Source organism: Neofelis nebulosa, chromosome 8, assembly GCF_028018385.1.
Source record: "Neofelis nebulosa isolate mNeoNeb1 chromosome 8, mNeoNeb1.pri, whole genome shotgun sequence".
NCBI classification, from domain to species: Eukaryota; Metazoa; Chordata; class Mammalia; order Carnivora; family Felidae; genus Neofelis; species Neofelis nebulosa.
In genome coordinates, this window is record NC_080789.1 from 15,429,964 (window position 1) to 15,456,069 (window position 26,106).

Sequence of the window (26,106 nt, forward strand, 5' to 3'; positions counted from 1 at the left end):
AGGGCAGGCAACAAAATGGTCTCCCTCCTGAAAAAAAAAAAGCAGCACTTACTTCCTAGAGTTATTTTGAAATTTACGTGACTTAAAGCATTTAGAATAGGGCTTGTGGCATATAAAGTGCTCAATAAATGTAATAATCTGTAAAATCTTATATCGCACCTCACATAATCGTGACATTTTAGAGGTCCAGAAAGGTTAAGAGACATGCCCAAGCCACACAAGCTTGAGACTGGCTCAAAACTCAGGTCTCTTGACTCCTATCTGTGACCCCTCCTCATAGCAGGTACATGACAGGCTATGTGAGTGGCATTCTCACTTTGCACCTGCTCAACCTAACAGTTGTGTGTGGTAGATCTGCCCTCCCCTGTGTTCTGAGCATCAGGACCTAGCTGCTGTCCTGTGGGCTATGGAGGGGGAAAGGGACCTACTGTCTACGCTCACGGAATCTTAATGTCTTTGGATTTCGCTTTAGGTAAGAAATGGGTTCTATAATTATGACTTAAATCGTGGAGTTAATTTCAGTGAGAAATAATCTTGATTTTTTTTTTCCCCTCCCTATTGCCTTAAGTCTTAAAAAATGTTGATGGCAAGGACTTTGCTCAGGAACCTGGTACTGAATGTATTCATTTATTCACCTTTTCCTGTAAGTGCTGGCAAAGTGACAAAGAAATCATCACCTTTTTGGGTCTGGTGGTGAGCTGGAGTCTTGTTGTTTTTGACTGAGTTGCCACCAGAGAAACAAGGTGCTAAGCCAGGGGCAATGGGTCAGCCATCAGTGAGAGTGACGACAGGCTTGTGGATCCCAAACTCTCATGAGTACTGGAGCTGTCATGCCCAAGGCCCTCCCCAGCAAGTTGACTCAGTAGGTCAGATGGGGTCCAGGAGCTGGCATCTGAATAGCACCACAAGTGACTCTCATGAAGAACATTCACACTGAAGCATAGTGCACATTAAGAGAATTGTCCTTGGATTTGGACAAGAGTCAAGTTTCCTCGTGAGAACCTCTCTAAGCTTTGGTTTCCCTCAGCATTAGCTGATGAGTGAATCCACCTCACAAACTTGTGGGAGTTAAATGAGAAAAAGTGGATGAAACACTTAAACTTTGTGCCTTGATAGTCTGTGAGGCTCAACAAAACTGAAGTCAACTATTCTTGAAGTAGCAATTTAGCTTTGGGGGTATAAGCACAGATACTGGAATGCAACGCATCTGGTCTCCCATCCCATGCCACCATTTACAAAGTGTGAGACCTTGGGGCACCTGAGCGGCTCAGTCAGTTAAGGGTCTGACTCTTGATTTCAGCTCAGGTGATAATCTCACGGTCGTGAGATCCAGCCCTGTGTTGGGCTCTGCAGTGAGTGTAGAGCCTGCTTAAGATTCATTCCCTCTCCCTCCCTCCCTCCCTCTCTCTCTCTCAATCTCTCTCTCTCTCTCTCTTCCCCACTTGCATGTGCTCTCTCTCTAAAAAACAAAACGAAACAAAGTGTGATACCTTGGTTTCTCACACTATTTTAAAAAAATGGGCCTGGGGGCGCCTGGGTGGCTCAGTCGGTTAAGCGTCCGACTTCAGCTCAGGTCACGATCTCACAGTCCATGAGTTCGAGCCCCGCGTCAGGCTCTGGGCTGATGGCTCAGAGCCTGGAGCCTGCTTCCGGTTCTGTGTCTCCCTCTCTCTCTGACCCACCCCCGTTCATGCTCTGTCTCTGTCTCAAAAATAAATAAACTTAAAAAAATAAATAAAAAAAAAATGGGTCTAACCCAGCTCCTCCATCAGGGACTTGTTAAGATGGAGACAACATGAGTCAAGAACTTAACACAATGCCTGGTATGATCATTAGTGCTGCTCCCCAAATATTTCTCCTCCTTCCCAGCACAGGATAGGATTGCACCTTCCCAATTTAAAGTTAAATATGACCATGTGACTTGCTTCGGCCAGTGGGATGTAAACAGAACTGATAGGTCACTTCTGGCAGAAGTTTTAAGAGATGCCGTACAATCGGCCACATCCTCTTTGCTCTGCTGGGAAGACTGTGGGGGCACAGGTCCCTTTGACAATCTGCATCCTGAGAGTCCATGTGGAGCAGAGGCTGCCCAATGATCCCAAAGGACGAGCACACTGAGCAAGGAGAAAACTTTTGTTTGGTTAAGCCACGGAGAATCTGAGGTCATTTGTAACTGCAGCACAACCTAGTCCTCCCTGCCTGATAAACCCTCTTGCTACACAGTAGCCTTTCAAATTATCAGCTGTGATTATTATAATTATTGTCCTTGAGTGGCTTACAACTCATGTAGAACAGAAGAATCAAGAAAAATGAAATGTTAGGGATGCCTGGGTGGTTTAGTCAGTTGGGTGTCCGACTTCAGCTCAGGTCATGATCTCGCGGTTCTTGAGTTTGAGCCCCACGTCAGACTCTGTCCTGAGAGCTCAGAGCCTGGAGCCTGCTTCAGATTCTGTGTCTCCCTCTTTCTGACTCTCCCTCACTCACACTCTGTCTCTTTCTCTCTCTCAAAAATAAACATTAAAAAAAAGAAAAATTAAATATTAAATTATAATTTTCACTGCCTATAACAAAGGCTAAATAAATGAAAATTTTCAATCTAGTACATATTCTAGAAAATAGTAAAGAGAATGAGACTGTGGCCTACAATCATAGAAAAGGTCTGGTTTATATTAAACCCACGTTTACTGAGACTTTAATTTTTGTTCTAGCTAAAGTAAAAAGTAGTTTAATTCCTGATGTGTCTTGTCATATACCCTAGACCTTGAGTTCTGGGAAGAATCTTGAATTGAATATTTAAGCAATTATAACAACCAGGGGCTCCCAAAGTGTTACCTGCTTTTATTAAATCTCAATTTCCAAGACAGATGTCTTCCCTTTTGGCTTTTCATTAAAGAAAAAAAAAAAAAAAAAAGGAAGGAAGTATAGCAAATAGCTATGGGATAAATTGGTGCCTGTCCTTTCTTACTAACGGCATTTCTTCCCTTGATTTCTCCCTGGTTTGAGGTGGTTGGTCTAGGCTCTTGTCTGCTGTCCAAGTTGCTAGCATTCTAAGGTCTAGGCAGTAGGACTGGAATGACTAGGCTGCCATGGGGAACCAGGGACCACAGCTTTCAGCACCATCACCAGGTACCCAGCCCAAGTGCCAGAGCACAGAGCCTCAGAGCAGAGTCAGGGCTGTGAGCCTAGGGCATGAGCCACAGCCACAGCCACAGAGTGAGGACACCACGCCTGCACAGAGACCTCTCCCTTATCCACGGGGCTGCCTCAGTTCCCCCTTACACCCAGATGCCATCTTCTGCAAGGGGTGGTGAGAGAAGAAAAAAAAAATCCCCCAAAGGAGTGTGAACTCAGAATTGATAAGCTGATGAGATAAAGTGAAAGAGACTTCCCCCCCACCCCGAGAATGGGAACTGCAGAGCAAGAGATCAGTTGTAGAAAACTAAAGTACTGGCGCTCGGTCAGTTAAACGTCTGACTCTTGATTTCAGCTCAAGTCATGATCTCACAGTCGTGGGATCAAATCCCTTGTCGGTCTGAATGTGGAGCCTGCTTGGTATTCTCTTTCTCCCTCTCTCTCTACCCATCCCCTGTTCACGCTCTCTCTTTCTCAAAATAAATAAGTAAACATTTAAAAAAAGAAAACTAGGGGCGCCTGGGTGGCTCAGTCGGTTAAGCGTCCGACTTCGGCTCAGGTCACGATCTCGCGGTCCGCGAGTTCGAGCCCCGCGTCGGGCTCTGGGCTGATGGCTCAGAGCCTGGAGCCTGCTTCCGGTTCTGTGTCTCCCTCTCTCTCTGCCCCTCCCCCGTTCATGCTGTGTCTCTGTCTCAAAAATAAATAAACGTTAAAAAAAAATTAAAGAAAAAGAAAACTAAAGCACTATTTTTCACACCTGGGTAAATTTTGACTCCACCATATCTTTATTTATAATCATATGCAGTGAAATTATGATGATTGTACACTACTCGCATTTGAACGAGGGTGAAAATACTAACCCTCCAGCAACGTGGCACCTTTCATGAAAGACCCTAAAACAGCATTCACGAATCCAGTAGTTGTCAAATTTAAAGCATGCATTAGAATCATCTGGAAGGCTTGTCCCAATACTGATTACTGGGTCAACACCCAGAGTTTCCCATTCAGCAGATCCGGAGTTGGGCGCTTAGAACCTGCACCTGTAACAAGTTCCCAGGTATGCTGATGCTGAAGGTCCATGGACCGCACTTTGATAACCAGTCCACTGATTTGTCTAAGTCCAGCATTCAGCTAGGTCTTCCTTCCTATGGTTTCTCAGTTGATACTACACACTGGCAGATGAAATACTGCATAACCCAGCTGGAACCACTGTGTTGTCACAGCCACCATCATCACTATCATCTTTATCTTCTCCATTGCCGTCAATGCCACTTACTGAGCATTTACTGGGAGCCGAGCCCCGTCCTAAGTACTTTATACAGCTGATCTCATTTAATCCTTACAAACTTAATCCCCACAAATACCATTCCTTTCATTTTCCAGGTGAAGGAACTGAGGCTTCAAGAAGTCAGGGAACTTATTCCAAGTTCTGGTCGTGCCAAGTGACACAGCTGTGTCTCACACTGGGCAGCCTGGACCCAGAGTCCAATTTCCAGCCACCGGTGCCACACTCTTTCTCTTGAATAATGGTCTTTATAATGGGGGTCACTGAGGGGGCCACAGAGTGTCAGAACAGATTTTAAAAACAATAACAGGGGCCTGGCTGGCTCTGTCTGGTAGAACATGGCGACTCTTGATCTCATGGTTGTGAGTTCAAGCCCCACATTGGGCATGGAGCCTACTTAAAAAAAAAAAAAAATACTGAATATAAAAAACTATTCTAGGTGTCCTTAAGCCACCACAGACACTGGGACCTTCCACCCGCCTTTTTCTAGATCATCTACACTTGCCACCATTTCACTTACTTTTATTTATTTATTTAATTTTTTTTTATTATTTATTTTTGAGAGAGAGAGAGAGAAAAAAAGAACAAGTGGGGGAGGGGCAGAGAGAGAGGGAGACAGAATCTGAAGCAGACTCCAGACTCTGAGCTGTCAGCACAGAGCCCAACGTGGGGCTCGAACCCACGAACTGGGAGACCATGACCTGAGCCAAAGTCAGAAACTTAACCAACTGAGCCACCCAGGTGCCCCAAATTTCACTTACTTTTCAAAACCCCTTCCTTTCTCCAAGCCCCAGAATTTCTATTCATTTTGCTGTCAGAGAGTTTAGCTCTCTCTGCTTTCTCCTCACTTTCTCAACCATCCTTGGTAGAGGGTGCGAGGGGGCACAGGGAGGGGTGCTTGCTTGAACACCTAATTAAATTGAATTGTACTAAACAAAAAGCCATCTCCTCTAGACAGAAATTATACCACCGTTTGTGAGCAGAGCAGCTGTCAGCAATTGTGTCTTAAATAGTGATTTAAATAGATTTGTTGATGTGCATAATGTATAAAAACTCACTTGCACAGAGAAGCAAGTCCAGTAATGGCGGGAGCAAGATGGACGTGAATAAGAAAGTCCATGTTAAGTCCACCTTCTGGGACCTGTGCTAAATCCGAAGGGTATTTATCACTGTCTCCCTTTCTGCCAGCCCCACGGCTGACTGATTTTTGAGTTGCCCCTGCCCATGTGGCAGGTGGCCTCAGCAGTGTGAGCAAACTTCAAACCCATACTTTAAAAGAATCCATCAGGGCATGAATTTCACATTAGTCAGCTGCCAAGACCGAGCTCCTCAGGTTTTCTCCGTAAGAATTCCCAGTCTGAGTGTCACGCAGGACAAAGTCCTCTTCCAAGTCCATCTGAGCAAGAGAACGTGTGTGTTCTTGTTCCCCAGACCTGACTCATTTCTGCTGCCTGGGGACCGGAGGGGGAAATCCTGAATGGAAACCCCACTGCTCCTCCCTTCTTCTCCTCCTCCCCCAGGGTCAAGGGCACATTCCAGCAGAGTGCAGCTTTGCCTAGGGTGAGGGAGGCAACCTTCCCAAGGGTCAGCTGGGGTGGGGGCAGGCTGGAGGGGGAGGAGGAAAAGGGGCGGAGGGAAGAGGAGGGAAGTGGAGGAGAGGGGAGCCACAGGGGAACAGCCAGGGTGGTCATTCTTAGTTTCTGGCTTCCAGGCAGAGCCTTTTGCACTCTCCAAGAGAGAACTGGAAAGCATTTGCTCTTATCTCACACCCTGGCACTCTCCCTCTTACACACATTCTCTTTCCTCTTTTCCTGAATGTAAAAGAAATACATGCTCACTGGGGGGAAAAAAATGAGGAAATCAAGATCCTCCCATCCAAAAATAACCAGTTATCAACTTTATGTATCTCCTCCCAGATATTTTTTCATGTATCTAAATACACAACTTTAAAAATAAAATTGCCCCATACCATAATGTACTGTTTCCTGCTTTTTTCCCACCTCATAATAAGTTCTGGATCTCTTTCAGTGTTTATCAGTGCGCATCTATGTCATTGTTCCTGGTGGTACATTATATGGTAGACTATTATAATTTATTTAATGGTGGCCTCTTGTTGAACTCAGCGCTGGAGGAGGATCCTCCTTCCTCCCCATCCTGCCTCCAGGCAAACTCTTTGAGCTAGTCTCTCCCCACAGCCTTACTGGCTCTCACTTTCCCCCCTGCCTTGGGGCTCTTGGGAAATCTTGGGTCTTTCTCCTGTGTCTCCCCCACTCCTTTTTTTTAAGTTTTTTTTTTTAATGTTTAAGTTTTGGGTTTTTTTGAGAGAGAGAGACAGAGTATGAGCCAGGGAAGTGGGCGCGCGCGCGCACACACACACACACACACACACACTCTCTCTCTCTCTCCGAAGCAGTCTCTAGGCTCTGAGTTGTCAGCACAGATACTGACTTGGAGCTTGAACTCACACATTGAGATCATGACCAGAGCTGAAGTCAGACGCTTAACCTCGTAACCACTGAGCCACCCAGGCTTCCCTTCCCAACTCCTTATAAGCTCCTTGTGGGTGGATCCATGACCTCTAGACATCTGAGATTCCTACAGCCTTTACAACACTGCCAGTGACTGACTGACTGCAGGATGGATGGACTGACACTTAAGTCACTTCTCTCCCATCAAGAGATCTCCTCCACCTGTGCTTTATTCACCTTCCCTCTCTCACACTCATTTTAAGTCCTTCTGTACCCCTCTTGCCCCCTCTTCAATTTTACTTCTGACACACATTCTAGAATTCTTTTTCGTTCTCTCCTTTTATTTCTTTTCCTCTGTCTCAGACAAAACACACACCCAAATCATACCCACATCCCCTTCCAATCCCCCCAAGACACACACCCTCTCAGACACATACTCCTAAAAGGAGCATCTACGACACATAAACGAGGGCCCTCTGTGTCCCTCCTCTGTTCTTCATCTCTCCTCAGTGAAGAAAAACCAGGCTGAGCAGACCTATTGACAGCCTGCCTGTCTGATTGCTATGCTGTTGAGGGCTGTTTCACCCAGACTCTAGAGCTCATGGAATTCCTCCAGCCCCTCAAGTACATTGAATTTGAGCTAAGAAAAGAAGAAAGGACAAAAAGCAATGTCATCCTGGGTCCTCATGGTGCTAATGGATATGGGAATTTCTGAGGCATGGAGTAACCCTTTCATGTCAATGAGCAGACCAGACAGCAAACCTGGTGACGGGGAATGTCTTCAGGGGCGTCAGGAAGATTTATAGGAAGCGTGGAAATTACGAGGAGTGATTTTGGAGTGCTTCTACTGGTTTTCAAATGAGCATTACTGTGCTTTATCTAGGTGGAAGGATTTGTCTGTATTTTGATTTGCCTCACCATTAATGATTTTCTAAGGAAAAACTTCAGAGCTTCTGAATCTTTCCAGATGTGTTGTTTGTTTTCTTGGCATTGCCCTCCAGCAGGAAAATGGCCAAGGAAGGGGCTTAGGTGAGGAGGGACTTATATTCATGGGGTGGGATGGAAGAAGGACACCCGGGTTCAAGTCCCACCTTTCTTAATATCCCAGTAACCCTACACAAGTCATTTACTTTGCACCCCAATTTCCCCATCTGTAAAATCAGAAAATCATTTTCAGCTCAATATTTCTGTGTGCATAATGACTTTTCCTTTGGTGGGCAGAGAAGAAATGAAAGTGAAGAGAACTTGTGAAACCCAAGAGACAGCATCCATTTCTCAGCCACATATAAAGCAAATGGCAAAAAGACAGTCTGGCCACTGGTGGGTGAATGCTGACTCATAATAAAACTCAGTATCAGAAAGACAAGAAATATTCCTGGGGAACTGTGATGAAGTCTGTAACCATTCCCTCGAGACTGTCTTCTCCTTTAAAATTTTTTTTAAATTTATTTATTTTTGAGAGAGAGAGAGAGAGAGAGAGACAGAGCGCAAGTGGGTAGGAGCAGAGAATGAGAGAGGGAGTCACAGAATCCGAAGCAGCCTCCAGGCTCTGAGCTGTCAGCACTGGGCCTGATGCAGGGCTGGAACTCACAAAGCATGAGATCATGACCTGAGTGGAAGTTGGAGGCTTAACCAACTGAGCCACCCAGGCGCCCCTGTCTTCTTCCTTTTTAAGTAATGGAACCTCACCCCCATCCAAACAAGCACATGGAGTTTTAGCTGGGCACCTGATCACCCAGCCAGAGCTAAAATTTGCCAGGGTCCCTTGCAGCCACTGAAGAATGCGAGCTAAAGGTCCATTGCACACAATGATATATGAGCCGTGGTGACTAGTGCAACTCCTACATCTCTACTTCCGAACCAGTAAAGTTCACTCAACTCTGGACTTCACATGAGAGAAAAAAACAAAAAACAAAGAAAACAAAAAAACTCCTTACTGCAGATTAACCTTTAGCCTGACCAACATGGAGGTCTTCAGATAAAGGTCAAAAAACTTAGGAAGTGATTAAAAATGCCATCAGGAAAAAAGAAACAGCAATGGGATTATACTGAATTGAAGGAAGACCGTCTAGAGAGACTGACAGGCCTGGGTTTGAATCCTGGCTCTGTTACTTACCAACTGAGTGACCTTGGACAGATAATTTCCCTTGACTCTGTTTCCCCATCTCAATAAAACAGGCAAATGCTATCTTGTTTAGGGTTATTGCAAAGACTTGAGGTCAAGATAGGGAAGTGCCTGTATGCTCAATAAATGGTAGTTGAGGTTATTATTCAAAAGGCATCCTTATAAGAGCCAAGCAAAGAGGGCATATGCGTTGAACTCTAAGGAGGAAAGGCTTTTTATTATTTTCATTTGTGGGCCAATAGCTCTCAGCTTCGGGGTTGCCAGTATTCCCAAGTGTCGCCTAATGTGAGAGAGACGGCAGTTAGCAAAATGATTAAAAGCCCAAAGGGGACCTGGAAAAAGAAATACCGTAACATAAAGTGCCACTTTTGTGGGGCTGGGATCAGGAGACATTTCTTTCTGGTCCTAGAACCAAGAATTGTGCCTAAAAGGCACTGTAAATTGTGTAGCTGATCAAGTCTTACTCCCAGCCCTGACTGCTAGAAAACTGGAAGCCAAACATGTGGCTTTCCATCTAATAACAAACAGGCTGGGAAGACAGGCCCTTTTGTATTTGCCTAACTCCTGACTTCATTTGCTCTCTGTAGCCTGGCTTATTATTTCTCTCTCTTGCTTTTTCCAATTTGTGTTCTCTTGTGGTATTTTATGAATTCCTAGAAGACCTGTAAAGTTTTCCTTGGAACAAAGAGTGAACGGATGGATGGATACAAGAGTGAATTAATGACTAGAATCTCAAATTAGGAGAGGATCTTAGAAACCATGTAATTCAATTCAGGTGTTTCCTCTGTAACATCTTAACAGATGGTCAGTCCAAGTGCCTCATCTTGATTTTGCAGTGATTAGAAGTTCACCACCTGATAAGATAACCCACTCCAGTTTTATTAGAATATCACGGTTTATGGAGAGTTGACATCTGCTTCCAAATAGGAAGTAAAATTAATATTCATAGCAAGAGGATGTAAATTTTTTAGTAAGAAAAAGGCAACAGAAGGACAGTAAGGGTATAAGAACAAAATGAAATGATGTTAGTATTTATTCTCAGTGAACCCATATTAGCTTTAATTTCTAAATACTCATAAACCATCTGTGTTTGTGATTTTGCCAGTAGGCTTAACTAGTTCTGTTTTGTAAATAAAAATGAGATGTATGCCAAGGAAGTGAAAAGATGACCCACGGAGTGGAAGAAAATATTTGCACATCATGTACCTGCTCAGGGATCTGTATCTAGAATACATAAGGAAATTTAAAACTTTACAATGAGGGGCGCCTGGGTGGCTCAGTCGGTTGGGTGGCCATCTACAGCACAGGTCATGATCTCGCGGTCTGAGAGTTCGAGCCCTGCATTGGGCTCTGTGCTGACAGCTCAGAGCCTGGAGCCTGCTTCCGATTCTGGGTCTCCCTCTCTCTCTGCCCTTTCCCTGCTTGCTCTCTGTTTCTCTCTCTCTCTCAAAAATAATAAACATTAAAAATTTTTTTTAAAAACTTAACAATGAAAAGATGCATAACCCAATTTAAAAATTGAGAAAGGATCTCAATGACATTTCTCCAAAGAAGATCTACAAATGGCCAATAAGCACATAAAAGGATGTTCAATATCATTAGCCCTTAGGGAAATGCAAATTAAGCCCACAATCAGATACCGCTTCACAACCACTAGGATGGTTGTCATAAAAAAGATTAGACAATAACAAGTGTTGACACGGAGGTAAAGAGGAATCCTTATATTCTAACTACTGAGAAACGTAAAATGGTGCAGCCCCTTTGAAAAAGTTTGGCAAGTCCTTAAAAGGTTAAACATAGATTTATCATATGACCCAGCAATTCTACGTCAAGGTGTATACCCAGAACATATGTCCACGCTCAAAAAAACAAAAACAGAAAAACTCTGACACAAATGCTCATAGCAGCATTATTCATAATTGTGGAAACAACCCAAATGTCCATCAACTGATAAATGGATAAGTAAAATGAGGTATATTTACACAATGAAATGTTATTCAGCAATAAAAAGGATGAGGTATAAAACCATACAGCATGGATGAACCCTAAAAACTTGAAACTAAGTGAAAAAAGCCAATCACAAGAAACTACATAATACAGGATCCCATCTGTATGCAATGCTCTCAATGGGCAAACACACAGACCGAGAGTAGGTGAGTGGCGTCCGGGACTTAGGGGTGGAGGTGCAAGTGTAGCTGCACCTGTAGGGAGTGACTGCTCATGGGTAGGGGATTTCTTTAGAGAGTGAGGAAAATGTAAAAACATTGTGGTGAGGGGCGCCCGGGTAGCTCAGTCGGTTAAGCGTCCAACTTTAGCTCAGGTCATGCTCTCCCAGTTTGTGAGCCCCAGCCCCAAGTCGGGCTCTGTGCTCACCGCTCAGAGCCTGGAGCCTGCTTTGGATGCTGTGTCTCCTTCTCTCTCTGCCCCTCCCCCACTTGTGTTCTATCTCTCAAAAATAAATAAATGTAGAAAAAAAAAATTTAAAAACCGATTGCAGTGATAATGGTGCAATTTTGTGAATATACTAAAAACCATGGACTCCTACATTTTAAGTAGGTGAGTTGTAGGTGAATAATGTCTCAACAAAGATGTTATTTTCAAAATGGGGCGGAGATGTTGAATCGATCGTTGCTCTTGGTTGCAGACAAATAAATCTATTAATGGTTTCAGGAGAAAAGGCGATGTATTAATGTTATTAGGAATCTCATAGTCTCCCCAGGAGGGTCAGGATGTCAGTCTCCAAACCATACCTTGGGGATTCCTCCAGTGTAAGCCACCATTCACCATAGAGTCTACGCAGAGCTTGCACTGATGAGGTTAGGAACCGATGTTAGTTTCCCCTCGCTGTTACTTGCCAAGATCTGGGCATCTTTTTCACTGAGGTTTACACATAGCTTTCTCATGATGGTCTCCCCTGAAAAGAAGTCTAGAGGAAGGCCATCTGATTGGCTGAGCCTAGGTCACATCTAAGCTGCAGTAGAAGCCTGCAAAATGACTTCTGGTTTGTCTTAAGGGGCAGGTTTATATAATGTGAGAAATATTCCAAGAAAAGGAGGAGATTTCTATCTTCTTTTCTTGCTTTCCATTGGACTGGGTGGCTTTTCTTCTGCAGGTTTAAAGGTTATGGATTTTATTTTTGTAATGATGACTGCTGTTAACACCGTTTTGTTGTTTTCTTTATATCATAGTATGCTGCCTACACCTTATGCACATCTACTCTCTTCATTCATTGGCTTCACCTTGGTAGCTTGAAATCTATCATGATGGGAGTATTTACGCCATGAAAACTGTCAAATGTTACAAATCACTTCCTCTGCCCCCACCAAGAACCAGTAGTTAAGCATTTACTACCATGCAACTGTCTTTATCCCTATTGATATCTAAATTGTCACTCTAACGAGACAGTAGTTTAGTACAGTCCTATCCATGGAACTATGCTGGTCTTCCAGCTGTGTATTATCAGCCTGCAATAAATACAGAAATTTAGAGTAATTTATAGCAATTTGAAATTGCTGTGACATCCACATGTGTAATTTTTCTATTTCACAAAAGCATCAGTCTAAGATTGGTCCATAACCACAGATTGTTTGAGCTGCTTTAGTCTACTTTCATGGTTCTTTGTTCTACACCTCTCTGTTCACACAACAGGAACTTTCCCAGGCATGGAAAGTCCCATTATCTAATATAGATGGATTCTTCACCAGCTTCTTACCTTCTGGCCTTTGAAAATTGATTCTGATGTCTTTGCTCGGGTTCTGCTGTTCTGACTTCTCCTTAGCAGCCTCCTGTCCCAGCTGAGGGACTAAAAGATTATCGGAGTTTAAAACAAACAAACCCACCTGGATTACAACATAGCTCTTCCTCTTTTCCCCTTCCCGTACATAAAACCAATTAGTATATGTACAAACTCAGTTGTCTTTGGGTGATGAGACCGTAGGTAGAAGTGTGTTCTTTTGCGTATCTGAATTTCCTGTATTTTCTACAATGACTGTATACTTTGCTATAAGGAGAAAAGTCCATGCCTTCCATCTCCAGGGTTTCATGGACTTTCCGTGGATTTTCCTACTTATTCCCTTGTTCCCTTCGGAGGAAATGCTGAATGAACTTCAGCATTGCACACATCATTCCTGGAAAGTATTAGGACGCTGTCATAGAACTGTCGTCTTGACACTCTCAGATATTAAGTCCATGTCAGAACTGTCTGCAAACACCTACTTTCCAGGTGGAGTTGTGCTCTGTCTTCCCCAATTTCCTACCAAATCCTGTATTTCCTGCATTTACTGAGAAATTATTCTGACTTTGGTCTTCTGGAACATCATTGCTAATATTCCCCCAAAGTGGGTATGATACCTGCACTAAACCCTGAGTTCTCCATATATAAGGCAGGGATCTTACTGGGCTTATCACAAGCATTTTGAACACAAGGATTTGTGAGAACTATTTTGGTTTGCAGTCAAATTTTAAGCATTGCAAGACAGTAATACATGGCTTGCATTTCTATAAAAAATTTTTTTTACATCCAAAGGATTTTAACACTTACAATATCATCTCATCCTTTTCTCAAGTAAGATCCTTGAAGTAATGATAATTAGAGAGGTTTAAATTAAGCCCACAGTGTGGTAAAATTTTTACCTATAAATTTTGATAGATTTATTTAATGCTATTATCCAATCCTGAAAAATTATGGGGAAATTGGTACTCTCATATACTACTTATAGGAGCATGAATTGGTATAATCTTTCTGGAGGGCAATTTATTTCTCTGTATCAAAAGTATAAAAAATGCATGTGCAGAACTTCTTGCTAGGGCAGACAGAAGATGTAGGCAAATTCTTTTGCCCCCCCCCACTATAAAATTGGACAAAATTGTTAAAAAAATGATAGCTTCAGAACTGTGGAAATTGAGCAAAGGAAAACACAAAATTGAAACCTATTTACTCATGAGAAACTGCTAAACTTCGGTTAAGAATCAGTCTTACAGAAAGAGTCTATGGCATTCTTGCCTGGAACTACTCCCATCCCTCCACCTAACTCGTGGCACAGAGGTGCTTTCAGGGCAGGGCAATCTGTGAATAGCAGTAGCTTTGCTATTGGAGGGGTCTTGACTTGGAGTGGATGCAGGAAAACCCGTGCCCAGCAGTATTGTCAATAAAAGTAAGAAACTTGGTAGAAAACAAACAGGGAAAATCCACAGTTATGAGAGTTTGAAGTCACACTGCTGGTTGGGGTGAGTGGCAGAACGGAGGAGTAGCCAGAAATTTAATACGGAGATACTGGACATGAGAGAGTCATAGGAGCTAGGTGAGTAGTCCATGAATGTCTATCTACTTAGGAGCCTGCATGCTTTAATCTGTAGGCCTGAAGAGTTCAACAACCCCTATGTAGGATGGATAAACACAAAGACAGTCTAACCTAGACACTTAATAGTCAAAGCTATCGAATGCCAAAAACAGAAACAAAACCTTAAAAGCAGCAAGAGGGAAATTACACCACCTATGGGAAAACACCATTTGATTAATGGCTAACTTCTTTTCAGAAACAACAAAGGGCAGGGGCGCCCCTATTAGGCATCTGAAATGGTGTATAAGTGCTGTGCTTAGAATAAACATAATTAGGAGTTTGGAGGAAGGTTGTGGAGATAACCATGAGTTTTATTAGGGATTATTCAGCTGAAGGTAATTAAAAACAGATGATCAGAGAGAGAGAGAAGTTCATTTTCTTGGTTCCTCAGAAATCTGGCATAATCGTCATGACACAATAGATGCTGAGATGAGTGTCCTGGAAGGCTGAGGACTTAAGCCTTCAGTCGATGATCCACAGGATAAAATCATTAAAATGGGAAACTAAGGTACCTTTGGTGGCTCAGTTGGCTAAGCATCAGACTCGTGATTTCAGCTCAGGTCATGATTTCATGGTTCACAGGATCAAGCCCCGAGTTGGGCTTCATACTGACAGCCTGCTTGGGATTCTCTCTCTGCCCCTTCCCCTGTTTACACACACTCTCTCTCTCTCAAAATAAATAAATAAACTTAAAAAAAAAAAAAAGAAACAAACAACAAAGGGCAACAGGGAGGGGAATGGCACATTCAAAGTGCTGAAAGAATAAACTGCTGAAAAAGAGTTCTATATCCAGCAAAGCTATCCTTCAAAACTGAAGGGGGAAATAATGATGCTTGCAAATAAACAAAGATTGAAGGAGTGTGTTGCTAGGAGACCTGTCCTAGAAGAAATGCTGAAGTCCATTAGGCTCACAGAGAAGGGCACCAGGTGATAACATGAATGACAGAAAGAAGTCAATGGTAAGCATGTGGGTAAATAGAAAAGACTGTATAAACATATTTTGTCTCTTCTCTTCCCTTAATGTCTTTAAAAGACAGAAGATTATATAAAGCAATAATCATAACACTGTATTATCTGGTTTACAATATATGTAGATGCAGTACATATGACAATGGCACAAATAAGGGCTAATAAAACGAAGATATATTTGAGCAAAGTTGCTATGTTTCACTCAAATTAAATCAGGAATAACCTCAATTAAAATGTGATAAGTTAAGATACATGATTGTAATTCCTAAAGCAATCACTAAGAAAACAGCTAAAAATATAGTTATAAAACATGATCTCGTTAGGGAAATACAAATCAAAACCACAATGAGATACTGCTTCACACCCACTAGGGTGGTTATAATAAAAAAAAAAAAAAAAAGAAAGAAAGAAAGAAAGAAAGAAAATAGTAAGTGTTGGTACAGATTGAAAAATTGGAACTCTCATAAATTCCAGGTGAGGGTGTAAAAAGGTACAAATGCTGTGGAAAGCAGTTTGGTGGTTCCTCAAGAAGTTAAACAGAATTATCATAGAACACATCAATTTCACTGCTAGGTACATACACAAAAGGTATATCCTCAAACAGGGATTCAAAGAGATACTTGTACACAAACGCTAACAGCAGCACTATTTGCAATTGTCCTAGGATGGAAACAACCCATATGTCCATCAATGATTGATGGATAAACAAAATGTGATGTGTATATACAGTGTATTACTCAGCCTTAAGAAGGAATGAAGTACTTGTACATACTATAACGCAGATCAATCTAGAAAACATGTGAAGTGAACGAAGTCAAGTACAAAAGGTCACATCTTGTATGATTCCATTTATATGGAAGACAGAAGAGGTAAATCCACAGAGTAAATGGTTGTCAGAGCCCAGGGTTTGGAGGGGGAAAGGGGGAATGACTGCTTAATGGGCATGGGGTTTTCTTTTAGGTGTTATGTTTAAAAGTAAATGGAATTGGTGGTTGTACAACAACGTGAATATACTAAATGACACCTAACTGTACACTCTAAAATGGTTGATTTTATATTATTTAATTTTGCCTCAGTTGAAAAAAATATAAATCCTACATGTAGAAAATCCTAAGAAATCTGGGCTTTCTGGATGGCTCATGTGGTTAAGCGTCCAACTTCAGCTCAGATCATGATCTCACTGTTCCTGAGTTCGAGCCCCGTGTGGGGCTCTGTGCTGACAGCTCAGAGCCTGGAGCCCGCTTCAGAGTGTGTGTCTGCCCCTCCGCCACTCACACTCGGTCTCTCTCTCTCTCTCAAAAATAAATAAACATTAAAAAAAAAAAAAAAAAGGGAAATCCTAAGAAATCTACCAACATTTTTTAAAAACCCCACTACAAGTAATATATGATTTTAGCAAGTTTGCAGGAAATAAAATCAAACGCAAAAACCAACTGTATTTCTGTATACGGAAGCAAACAATTCAAACATGAAACTAAGAAAACAACTCCATGGGGCACCAGTCTGGCTCAGTCAGTTGAGCATTCAACTTCAGCTCAGGTCATGAGCTCATGGTTCCTGAGTTTGAGCCCTGTGTCAGGTTCACTGTTGTGAGTGCAAATCCCACTTCGGATTGGATCCTTTGTCCCCCTCTTTCTGCCCCTCCCCTGCTTGCACTCTCTCAAAAATAAATAAGCATTAAAGAAAAGAAAATTGAGGCGTCTGAGTGGCTCAGTCGGTTAAGCAGTCAAGCATCCGACTTCATCTCAGGTCATGATCCCGCGGTTCCCGTGTTGGAGCCCCATGTGAGGCTCTGTGCTGACAGGTCCGAGCCTGGAGCCTGCTTTGGATTCTCTGTCTCCCTCTTTCTCTGCTCCTCCCCCACTCTGACTCTGTCTCTCTCAAAAATAAATAAACATTAAAAAATTTTTAACAAAAAAAGAGAAAAGAACTCCATTGGGGCGCCTAGGTGGCCCAGTAGATTAAGTGTCTGACCGAGCCCCACATCAGACTCTGCGCTGACAGCACAGAGCCTGCTTGGGATTCTCTCTCTCTCTCTCTCTCTCTCTCTCTCTCTCTCTCTCTCTCCTCCCCTGCTCATGTGCACTCATGCTCTCTCTCTCTCTCAAAATAAATAAATAAACTTAAAAAAAGAAAGAAAGAAAACAACTCCATTAACCACACCATCAAGAACAAAACACCGAAAGACAATGAAAAGGTAAGCTATAGACTGAGACCAAAAATATCTGCAAATCCCATATCTGATAAAGGTCTTGTATCCAGAATACATAAATAACTCCTGCAACTCTAAAAAAAAACCCCTGAAAACTGGCAAAATATTCAAACAGGCATATTACAAAGGAGATATACAAATGGCTGATATGCATCTGAAAAGATGTTCAACATCGCTAATAATTATGAAAATGCAAACTAAGACTCTAGTGAGATGCCACTACACATCCCTAGACTAGCTACAATCCAAAAGATTGGTAATATCAAGTGTTGGCAAGGATGTGAAGAAACCAACGCCCTCATACATTGCTGATAGGAATGTAAGATGGTACAGCCACTGTGGAAAACAATGTGTAGTTTCTTATAAAGTTACAAACAAACTTATCTTACAGCCTAGTAATTCCATAGTTAGGTATTTACTGGAGATATGGAACATATGCCCATGTCCACACAAAGACTTGTACGTGAATATTCAGAGCAACATTTTTCACAGTAGTCAAAAAGTTGAGACAACTCAAATGTCCATCAACTGGCAAATGGAGAAACAAATTGTGGGGTATCCATACAATGGGATATATTCGGCAATAAAAAGGAATGAAGTAACTGATATATGCTACTAGATGAGCCTCAAAAACATTATCCTAAATGAAAGGCAGCCAGACACAAAAATCTAAATATTGTTTGATTCCACTTATATGAAATTTCCAGAAAGGGCAAATCCATAGAACAAATCAGTATTTGCCTGGAGTTGGAATAGGAGTGAGGATTGTCTGAAAATTTGGCATGAAGGAACTTTTGGGGGGGTTGACAGAAACATTTCAAAACTGAATCATGGTGGTGATTGTATGACTCTATAAATTTACTTAAAAACCATTGAATTGTACCCTTTTGGTATATTTTACGGTATGTAAGTTATACCTCAATAAAGCTGTTTAAAAGCTATGTATATTTTAGTCAGTAATTCCTCTTCAACTTACTTTTACAATCATAACCATTGACGTGATCAAAGCCTTAGCCCTAAGGATGTTTATCACAGCCTCAATTATAAATAGTAAACAATTTGAAGTAAATTACACGGTTCAACACTCAACAGTGATTAAATAGAATGTGGTATAGCTTTACAGCTATAATGCTATACAGTAATACAATATTATACGTTTTTAAAAAGTATGGAAATACATTTGTTAACAATAAAAGATACTCAAGACATTCTGTTAAGCCAAAAAAAAAAAAATGAGATCATAAAACAGTATGGGATGATTTCATTTAAAAAATAAACACAAGCAGAAGCATACAAAAAATAAAATAGGAGCACCTGGGTGGCTCAGTTCGCTGAGCGTCTGATTCTTGATTTCGGCTCAGGTCATGATCTTACGGTTGTGAGACTGAGTCCCATGTTGGGCTCTACACTGAGTGTGGAGCCTACTTAAGATTCTCTCTCTCTGCCTCTGCCCCTTCCCCCCATTTGTGCACTCTCTGTCTCTCTTAAAACTAATGATAAATAGATAAAATAAAATAAATATAAAATGAATGCAAATACATGCCTGCGTGGAAATAAGTCTGGAAGGGTTACACTAAAATTATATCTGGATGACAGGATTCTGAGTGACTTTTCTAGTTCTTTTTTGTCTTTGCTTACCTGCATCTTATAATTTTATACAATACGAGTATTTATGAAACAAGAACGAAGTAAGATTTAAAGGAAAGCTCTGCAAAGTAGGGATGGCCAATCAGTACAGCAAATAAGCGCAATAAATTGCCCACATAGGTCTCCTGGTTCACCACCTCAACAAGTGAACTGCCTCATAAAAATCCCTTCCATTATACCATCTATATCATTAATTATTACACTTCATACTTGTCTAATATTTTGTAGGTCACAGCATGCTTTCATGACATGTCACACTCCATAATTCCTTCTGTCCTTACAATAACGCCATAAGCAATGAGGAAGAGTATACATGCATGTGCACATATAAATAAAATAATTAATATAATATATGCCAGTATGTATATATTACATGTATATACTAATAATTAGTATGTACTTATAGTATATACATGTAGTATATATTATACTATATACGTGTAGTATATAGTATAATTAATACGTATTTATATATACATATACATTTTTCATTTAGTCCTTATAACAAACTCTGAGGTAGGTATAATTATTCCCATTGTGTAGCTTGGAAAGAAAACTGGGTCACTGTTAAGGGGCTGGCAAAGTTACATTATTATCCCCACTTCAGAGATTGGAAAACAAGAACTGAGCTTCAGAGAGGTTGACGTATGGCAAAATCACACAGCCAGAAAGATAGAGAACCAGGACTTAACCTTTCCATAAGAAGTGATCACCATTATGAGGTCCTGCCCGGAATCTTCTGTATTGTTTGAATGCTGACCTTCTTTGAAAGTGGGAAAATAACAGGCGTCGGCACAAACGGATTTATTTTAGTGCCAGTAGCAAGTAACAAAAGTTGAAAGAAATGGTGGATCCTTTCCAACCGGTTGTCCAGTAGGTGTTTGGCCTACTTTCTCTCTTCGTGGAGTTTGGGTCTTTAAAAAGGTGATTTTCTTTCTTCAGATTTAGACCTTCATTTGGATTTGAGTAAGCACAAGCCACAGTGTTCTGCTCATATAAAGGGCTTAATACAAATGGGTCAAGTCAGTTTGGTGATGGATTTTTTTTTTTTTTTAACATTTTTTATTTATTTTTGGGACAGAGAGAGACAGAGCATGAACGGGGGAGGGGCAGAGAGAGAGGGAGACACAGAATCGGAAACAGGCTCCAGGCTCCGAGCCATCAGCCCAGAGCCTGACGCGGGGCTCGAACTCACGGACCGCGAGATCGTGACCTGGCTGAAGTCGGACGCTTAACCGACTGCGCCACCCAGGCGCCCCAGTTTGGTGATGGATTTAAGGCAAGAACTGCAATGTTAAACATAACAAATGGAAAAGCACATTCTTTTTGGAAGCCGATGCTCCGAATATTAAAACACATGTTTGAGTGGATTCAACATCTTATAATGCCTTTTAGGAACCAGGCACTATAAATATGTGCATGTAGTGTTGTGAGCAGTCAGGAGAAGTGAGAACAGGTAGTAGTTGCTCATGAATCCAGGGTTGTTTTTACAGCCGCCAACACTCAGGAATAATAATATCTATTTTTATGGAGTGCTTACTGTGTGGCAGGCATTGGGCTTAGTGCTTTCTCTGCAGGATCTTACAAAATTTTCCTTCCAACAACCCCATGAGGAAGGTACCGTTTTTAAAATTTTTTTAACGTTTATTTATGTTTGAGAGACAGAGCACAAGCAGGGGAATGGCAGAGAGAGAAGGCGACACAGAATCAGAAGCAGGCTCCAGGCTCTGAGCTGTCAGCACAGAGCCCGACGCACGGCTCAAACTCCCAAACCAGGGGATCATGACCTGAGCCAAAGTCAGATGCTTAACTGATTAAGCCACCCAGGTACTCCCAGGAAGGTACCATTTTTATTCTCTTTTTATGAGGACACTGAGGCTTAGCTACAGTAGCAACTTACTCAAGGCCACATGGCTAATACTTGGCATAGATAGAACTCAAAGCCAGATCTGTTGGACTCTTAATTTGGACTGTGCTCTAAAGTAGACTCTTATTCATTGGACCTTATACTGCCCTCTCTGAGAATAGCAGTCACAGGTACCCCTCCTCTTTGCATCAACTAGGTGTATTCTCAGAATGTTCCTGAAGACCTCTAAAGTAGTAAGAAATACCACATTCGTACATTATACCAATTTTAACAAAAGTCTCTAAGCACGAGGGAGATAACTACATCCTGAAGTTGGAAATTTTAATTGGCTGGTAAGGAATAGAATGAGAGATAGTTAAAATTTTTAAATGTTTATTCATTTTTGAGAGACAGAGAGAGACAGAGGGACAGATTGAGAGGGAGACACAGAATCCGTAGAAGGCTTCAGGCTCTGAGCTCCAGGCTGTCAGCACAAAGCCCAAAGCTGGGCTTGAACCCACAGACCATGAGATCATGACCTCAGCTGAAGTCAAATGCCCAACCAACTGAGCCACCCAGGCACCCCTAATGAGAAATACTTAAAGTCCATTAATTCATTCAGCTCAGATTTCCAGGTGACTATGGAGGTGACAGGCCTTTTTTTGAAGCCCAGAGTATCTGGATTTGACTGTACACAGTCCTGACTTCAAGGAGCTCATGTGTAGTAGTAGATATTTGAGCACCGAAAACTAACTGTCACGCTGTATTAGAGGTGTTATAGTGACATCAGCGTAGTGTTTTATATTTTTAACCTCTAACAAATGTAGGCACTGATCAACCAGGAAGTTTGGACCCCACCTGTAGACTACTGGTGTGACTGTGAACTCCTTCTAGGAAATGTCAGCTTTGAAAAGTGATGTATGGAAGAGAGGGAACGCCTAAAGCAAGGTAGTAGTCAATGATTCAAATAGAAAAATGAGTTGTATTTCACTAGGTTAAGAAAAGCCAAAAGGGCATTCTACAAAAGAACAGTATGAACAAAAGAAAGGCAAGGAGGCCAGAAGGTGCCTGACCAATGGGCCAGGGATGCTAGGAAGTGGGTGCCTAATGGGGAGAGTAGGAAACACACTGGGAAAGGCTGTCAGAGCAACATTCTGAAGGGCCTTGAATGTCACGGTGAATAATTTGACCTTCCTTTGCAGGGCTGGCAATGTGGAGCCTTCACAGTATTTTTGAGCAGGAAAATGATACAAATATAAACTGGTAAGAATCATTAGAAATGTCTTAGTCCATCTTCCTTAAAAATGCAGGTGTCTGTCTCTGAGAATTGATCAGCCAACTGCTCTATGAATATGTTCCAGAATAAGCAACTTATCCTTCTTAAAGTAGTCTGTTTCTTTGCCAGGGGAAATACTTTCTCAAATGCTTTTTTAAGGAAGATACACTTTGTTTATGGTATTGAATGAATGAATGGATGAATGGATTTTGCTATACTGTCTCTGCAGAATGAAATACACAATAACTCTCCATTGTTTCCAACGTTTGTAGTTAAATTTGTTCAGTAATCTCCTTTGTGACCTAAGATTCCCAGCCCCCTCCACTATTTTGATTGCTCTCCTTCTGAATATAGTACTTTAAAAAGTTTTTAAGTTTATTTATCTTGAGAGAGAGGAAAAGCACGAATCAGTGAGGGGCAGAGAGAAAGGAGAGAGAGAATCCCAAGCAAACTCCACCCTGTCAGCAAGAAGCCTGACGTGGTGCTCGAACTCACCAACGGTGAGATCATAACCTGAGCCAAAGTCAGAGTTTCAACCAACGGAACCACCTTAGTGCCCCCTGAATATAGTACTTTTAATTTATTATATCCCTGTGATGTCCAAGGCTAGACAACAGACATCCCATACAATCTATCTAGGACATTCCTGTTCTTCCTCTGGAAACTCTCCTTCAGCCTCAGTTTTTGTTAATCACTACTTTTTTAAGCCTTTAAGATTTGCTTACTTCAAGATTAATACAATGCTCATTATAAAATAAGTCAGGTAATACAGTGTATATAAAGTGAAAATATAGTCCTCTCTTCCTCCTAGTTCCACTGCTGAAAAATAACTACCATGAGCTTTTTTACGTGTCTTTCTAGCCTTTATCCATATACTAACACAATGTGATTATTCCATTATTAGAATTTAATTCAGATTTTTAACATCTGGCTGACCTTTGTCTCTGCAAGCTCATCCAGAGATTGGGGTCAGCCAAACCTCATCTGTCCCACGTTGGGGAACTTTGCTGGTTCTGTGACTAGAAGCAGTGCTTTATTACTACTATTTGTTGGATTTCATCACGCTGGTTTGGGCCCATTGTTCCAACATGTAGCAGTCTGATTCTTTGCTTTATATCACCCATAGACTTAATAAATGATCTCAGCAGGGGAGCCCTGTTGGCCCATCCCTATTTAAAATCCTTTGGTGTCTTCCCACAAAAACTCTGAGCTTCCATTTCCTCATCTGTAAAGGTAAGGAGAATGATCTGATGGTCTTTGAGATTCCTCTCTGCTTTAGAAGTCTTTGGAACTGTTGGAGGTGTGACATGTCCTGCTAAGTAAGCCTCCTTCTAGCAGTAGCCAATGCTTGATGACCGAGGGAAGTCCATGTTTCCAAAACATATTATAGAAGGTGAAGACAATTATCCTGGGAAGCTAATCAAGGACAAAGCAAACAGCTTTGAGGAAATTATCCAGGCTTCAGTTTTGAAAGATGGGACACCGTAAGGTCAACAGGATATGAAAACATTTGCAGCAATTCTAAAAAGAGGGACCTAGCTTAGTACTGTTTCCAAGTTTAAGTGCTGGATACATTTTTTTTCTGGAGGGGGGGTTTGAGCTTTTAAAAAAAAATATCAAACCTGTGTGTTATAACTGTGGCTCTGGCTTCCACAAAGGTCAACTGGAAGTTAGTAACTTCTGAAGGTGACTTAATTGCTTGGCTAGGCAATTCTTTTGGATGGGAATCTTTGCCTAACCAGCCTTGTGAGACTTTTCTTGAAATGGAATTTAGTTCTACCTCAAAAACCTTGTCCTCACTTAACCCTGGGGGAAAAAAGGGAGCCCCGCAAAGCAGGGCAAGGAGAGCCTTGAAGTGTAATTAATGTATGAGTACACTTTAATTATTTGGCTGAAATACATTATGGGAATAATTTTCATTTTTTAAATGATTTAATTTTTCCTCTTCTAATGTAAAGGATTTAGCAGTTCCTAATTTTTTTTTTTTTTTCTCAAGGGCATATTTGCAGGATTCTGTTATGACCAGAAACCATTGTTCTTCCCTCCACGCCACATACCACAGTAGGGAATATTGCTGCACTTGGCCTTGACTGATTTTAGGGAACAGAAGTACAGAAGGGCTTTTAGGAATAGGGGAGGTGGTAGAAAGGGAAATCCATTGCATAAGTCACCAAGATGATTAGAATTAAGTGAAGCTACCAGAACAGAAGGTGTCCAAGCATCATTTGGCAAGAGCAAGGATTCTGGAGCCAGACTGCTGAGTTCAAATCACCCACAAATGTAGGGCCAACTAATCTTTGACAAAGCAGGAAAGAGTATCTAATGGAAAAAAGTCTCTTTAGCAAATGGTGCTGGGAAAACTGGATAGCAACATATAGAAGAATGAAACTGGACAACTTTCTTACACCATACAGAAAAATAAATTCAAAATGGATGAAAGACCTAAATACGAGACAGGAAACCATCAAAACCCTACAGGAGAAAATAGGCAATTTCCTCTTTGACCTCAGCCACAGCAACTTCTTGCTCGACACGTCTCCAAAGGCAAGAGAAATTAAAGCAAAAATGAACTATTGGGACCTCATCAAGATAAAGAAACAATTAATGAAACTAAAAGACAACCGACAGAATGGGAGAAGATATTTGCAAATGACATATCGGATAAAGGGTTAGTATCCCAAATCTATAAAGAACTTATCAAACTCAACACCCAAAAATCAAATAATCCAGTGACGAAATGGGAAGAAGACATGAATAGACACTTTTCCAAAGAAGACATTTAGATGGCCAACAGACACATGGAAAGATGCCTAACATTGCTCATATCAGGGAAATAGAATCAAAACCGCAATGACATATCTCCTCACACCTGTCAAAATGGCTAAAAACAAAAACACAAGAAACAAGTTTGGCAAGGATGTGAAAAAATGGGAGCCCTCTTGAGCTGTTGGTGGGAATGCAACCTGGTACAGCCACTCTGGAAAATAGTGTGGAGGTTCCTCAAAAAATTAAAAATAGAACTATCCTGCAACCCAGCAATAGCACTACTAGGAATGTATCCAAAGGATACAGGAGTGCTGATTCATAGGGGCACATGTACCCCAATGTTTATAGCAGTGCTATCAACAACAGCCAGATTATGGAAAAAGCCCAAATGCCCATCAACTGATGAATGGATAGAGAAGATGTGGTTTCTATATATAATGGAATACTACTTGGCAGTGAGAAAGAATGAAATCTTGCCATTTGCAACAATGTGGATGAAACTCGAGGGTATTATGCTAAGTGAAATAAGTCAGTCAGAGAAAGACAGATATCATATGTATCATATGTTTTCACTCATATGTGGAATTTGAGAAACTTAACAGAAGACCATGGGGGAAGAGAAGGGGAAAAAATAGTTTCAAACAGAGAGGGAGGCAAACCATAACAGACTCTTGAATACAGAGAACAAACTGAGGGTTGATGGTGGGGCAGAGGGGAAAATGAGTGATGGGCATGGAGGACAGCACTTGTTGGGATGAGCACTGGGTGTTATATGTAAACAATGAATCATGGGAATATACTCTGAAGCCAAGAGCACACTGTATACACTGTATGTTAGATAACTTGACAATAAATTATATTTAAAAAAAAAAAACAATAAGACACACACACACAAATCACCCCATACCAGTTGCATGACCTTTGTCAAGTGTTACTTAACCTCTACGTACCTGCTTTTTCATCTATAAATTTGAGATAATAACGCCTGCTTCAGGGAGCTGTTGTGCACATCAAATGAGTTAAGACATGAAAAGAGCTTAG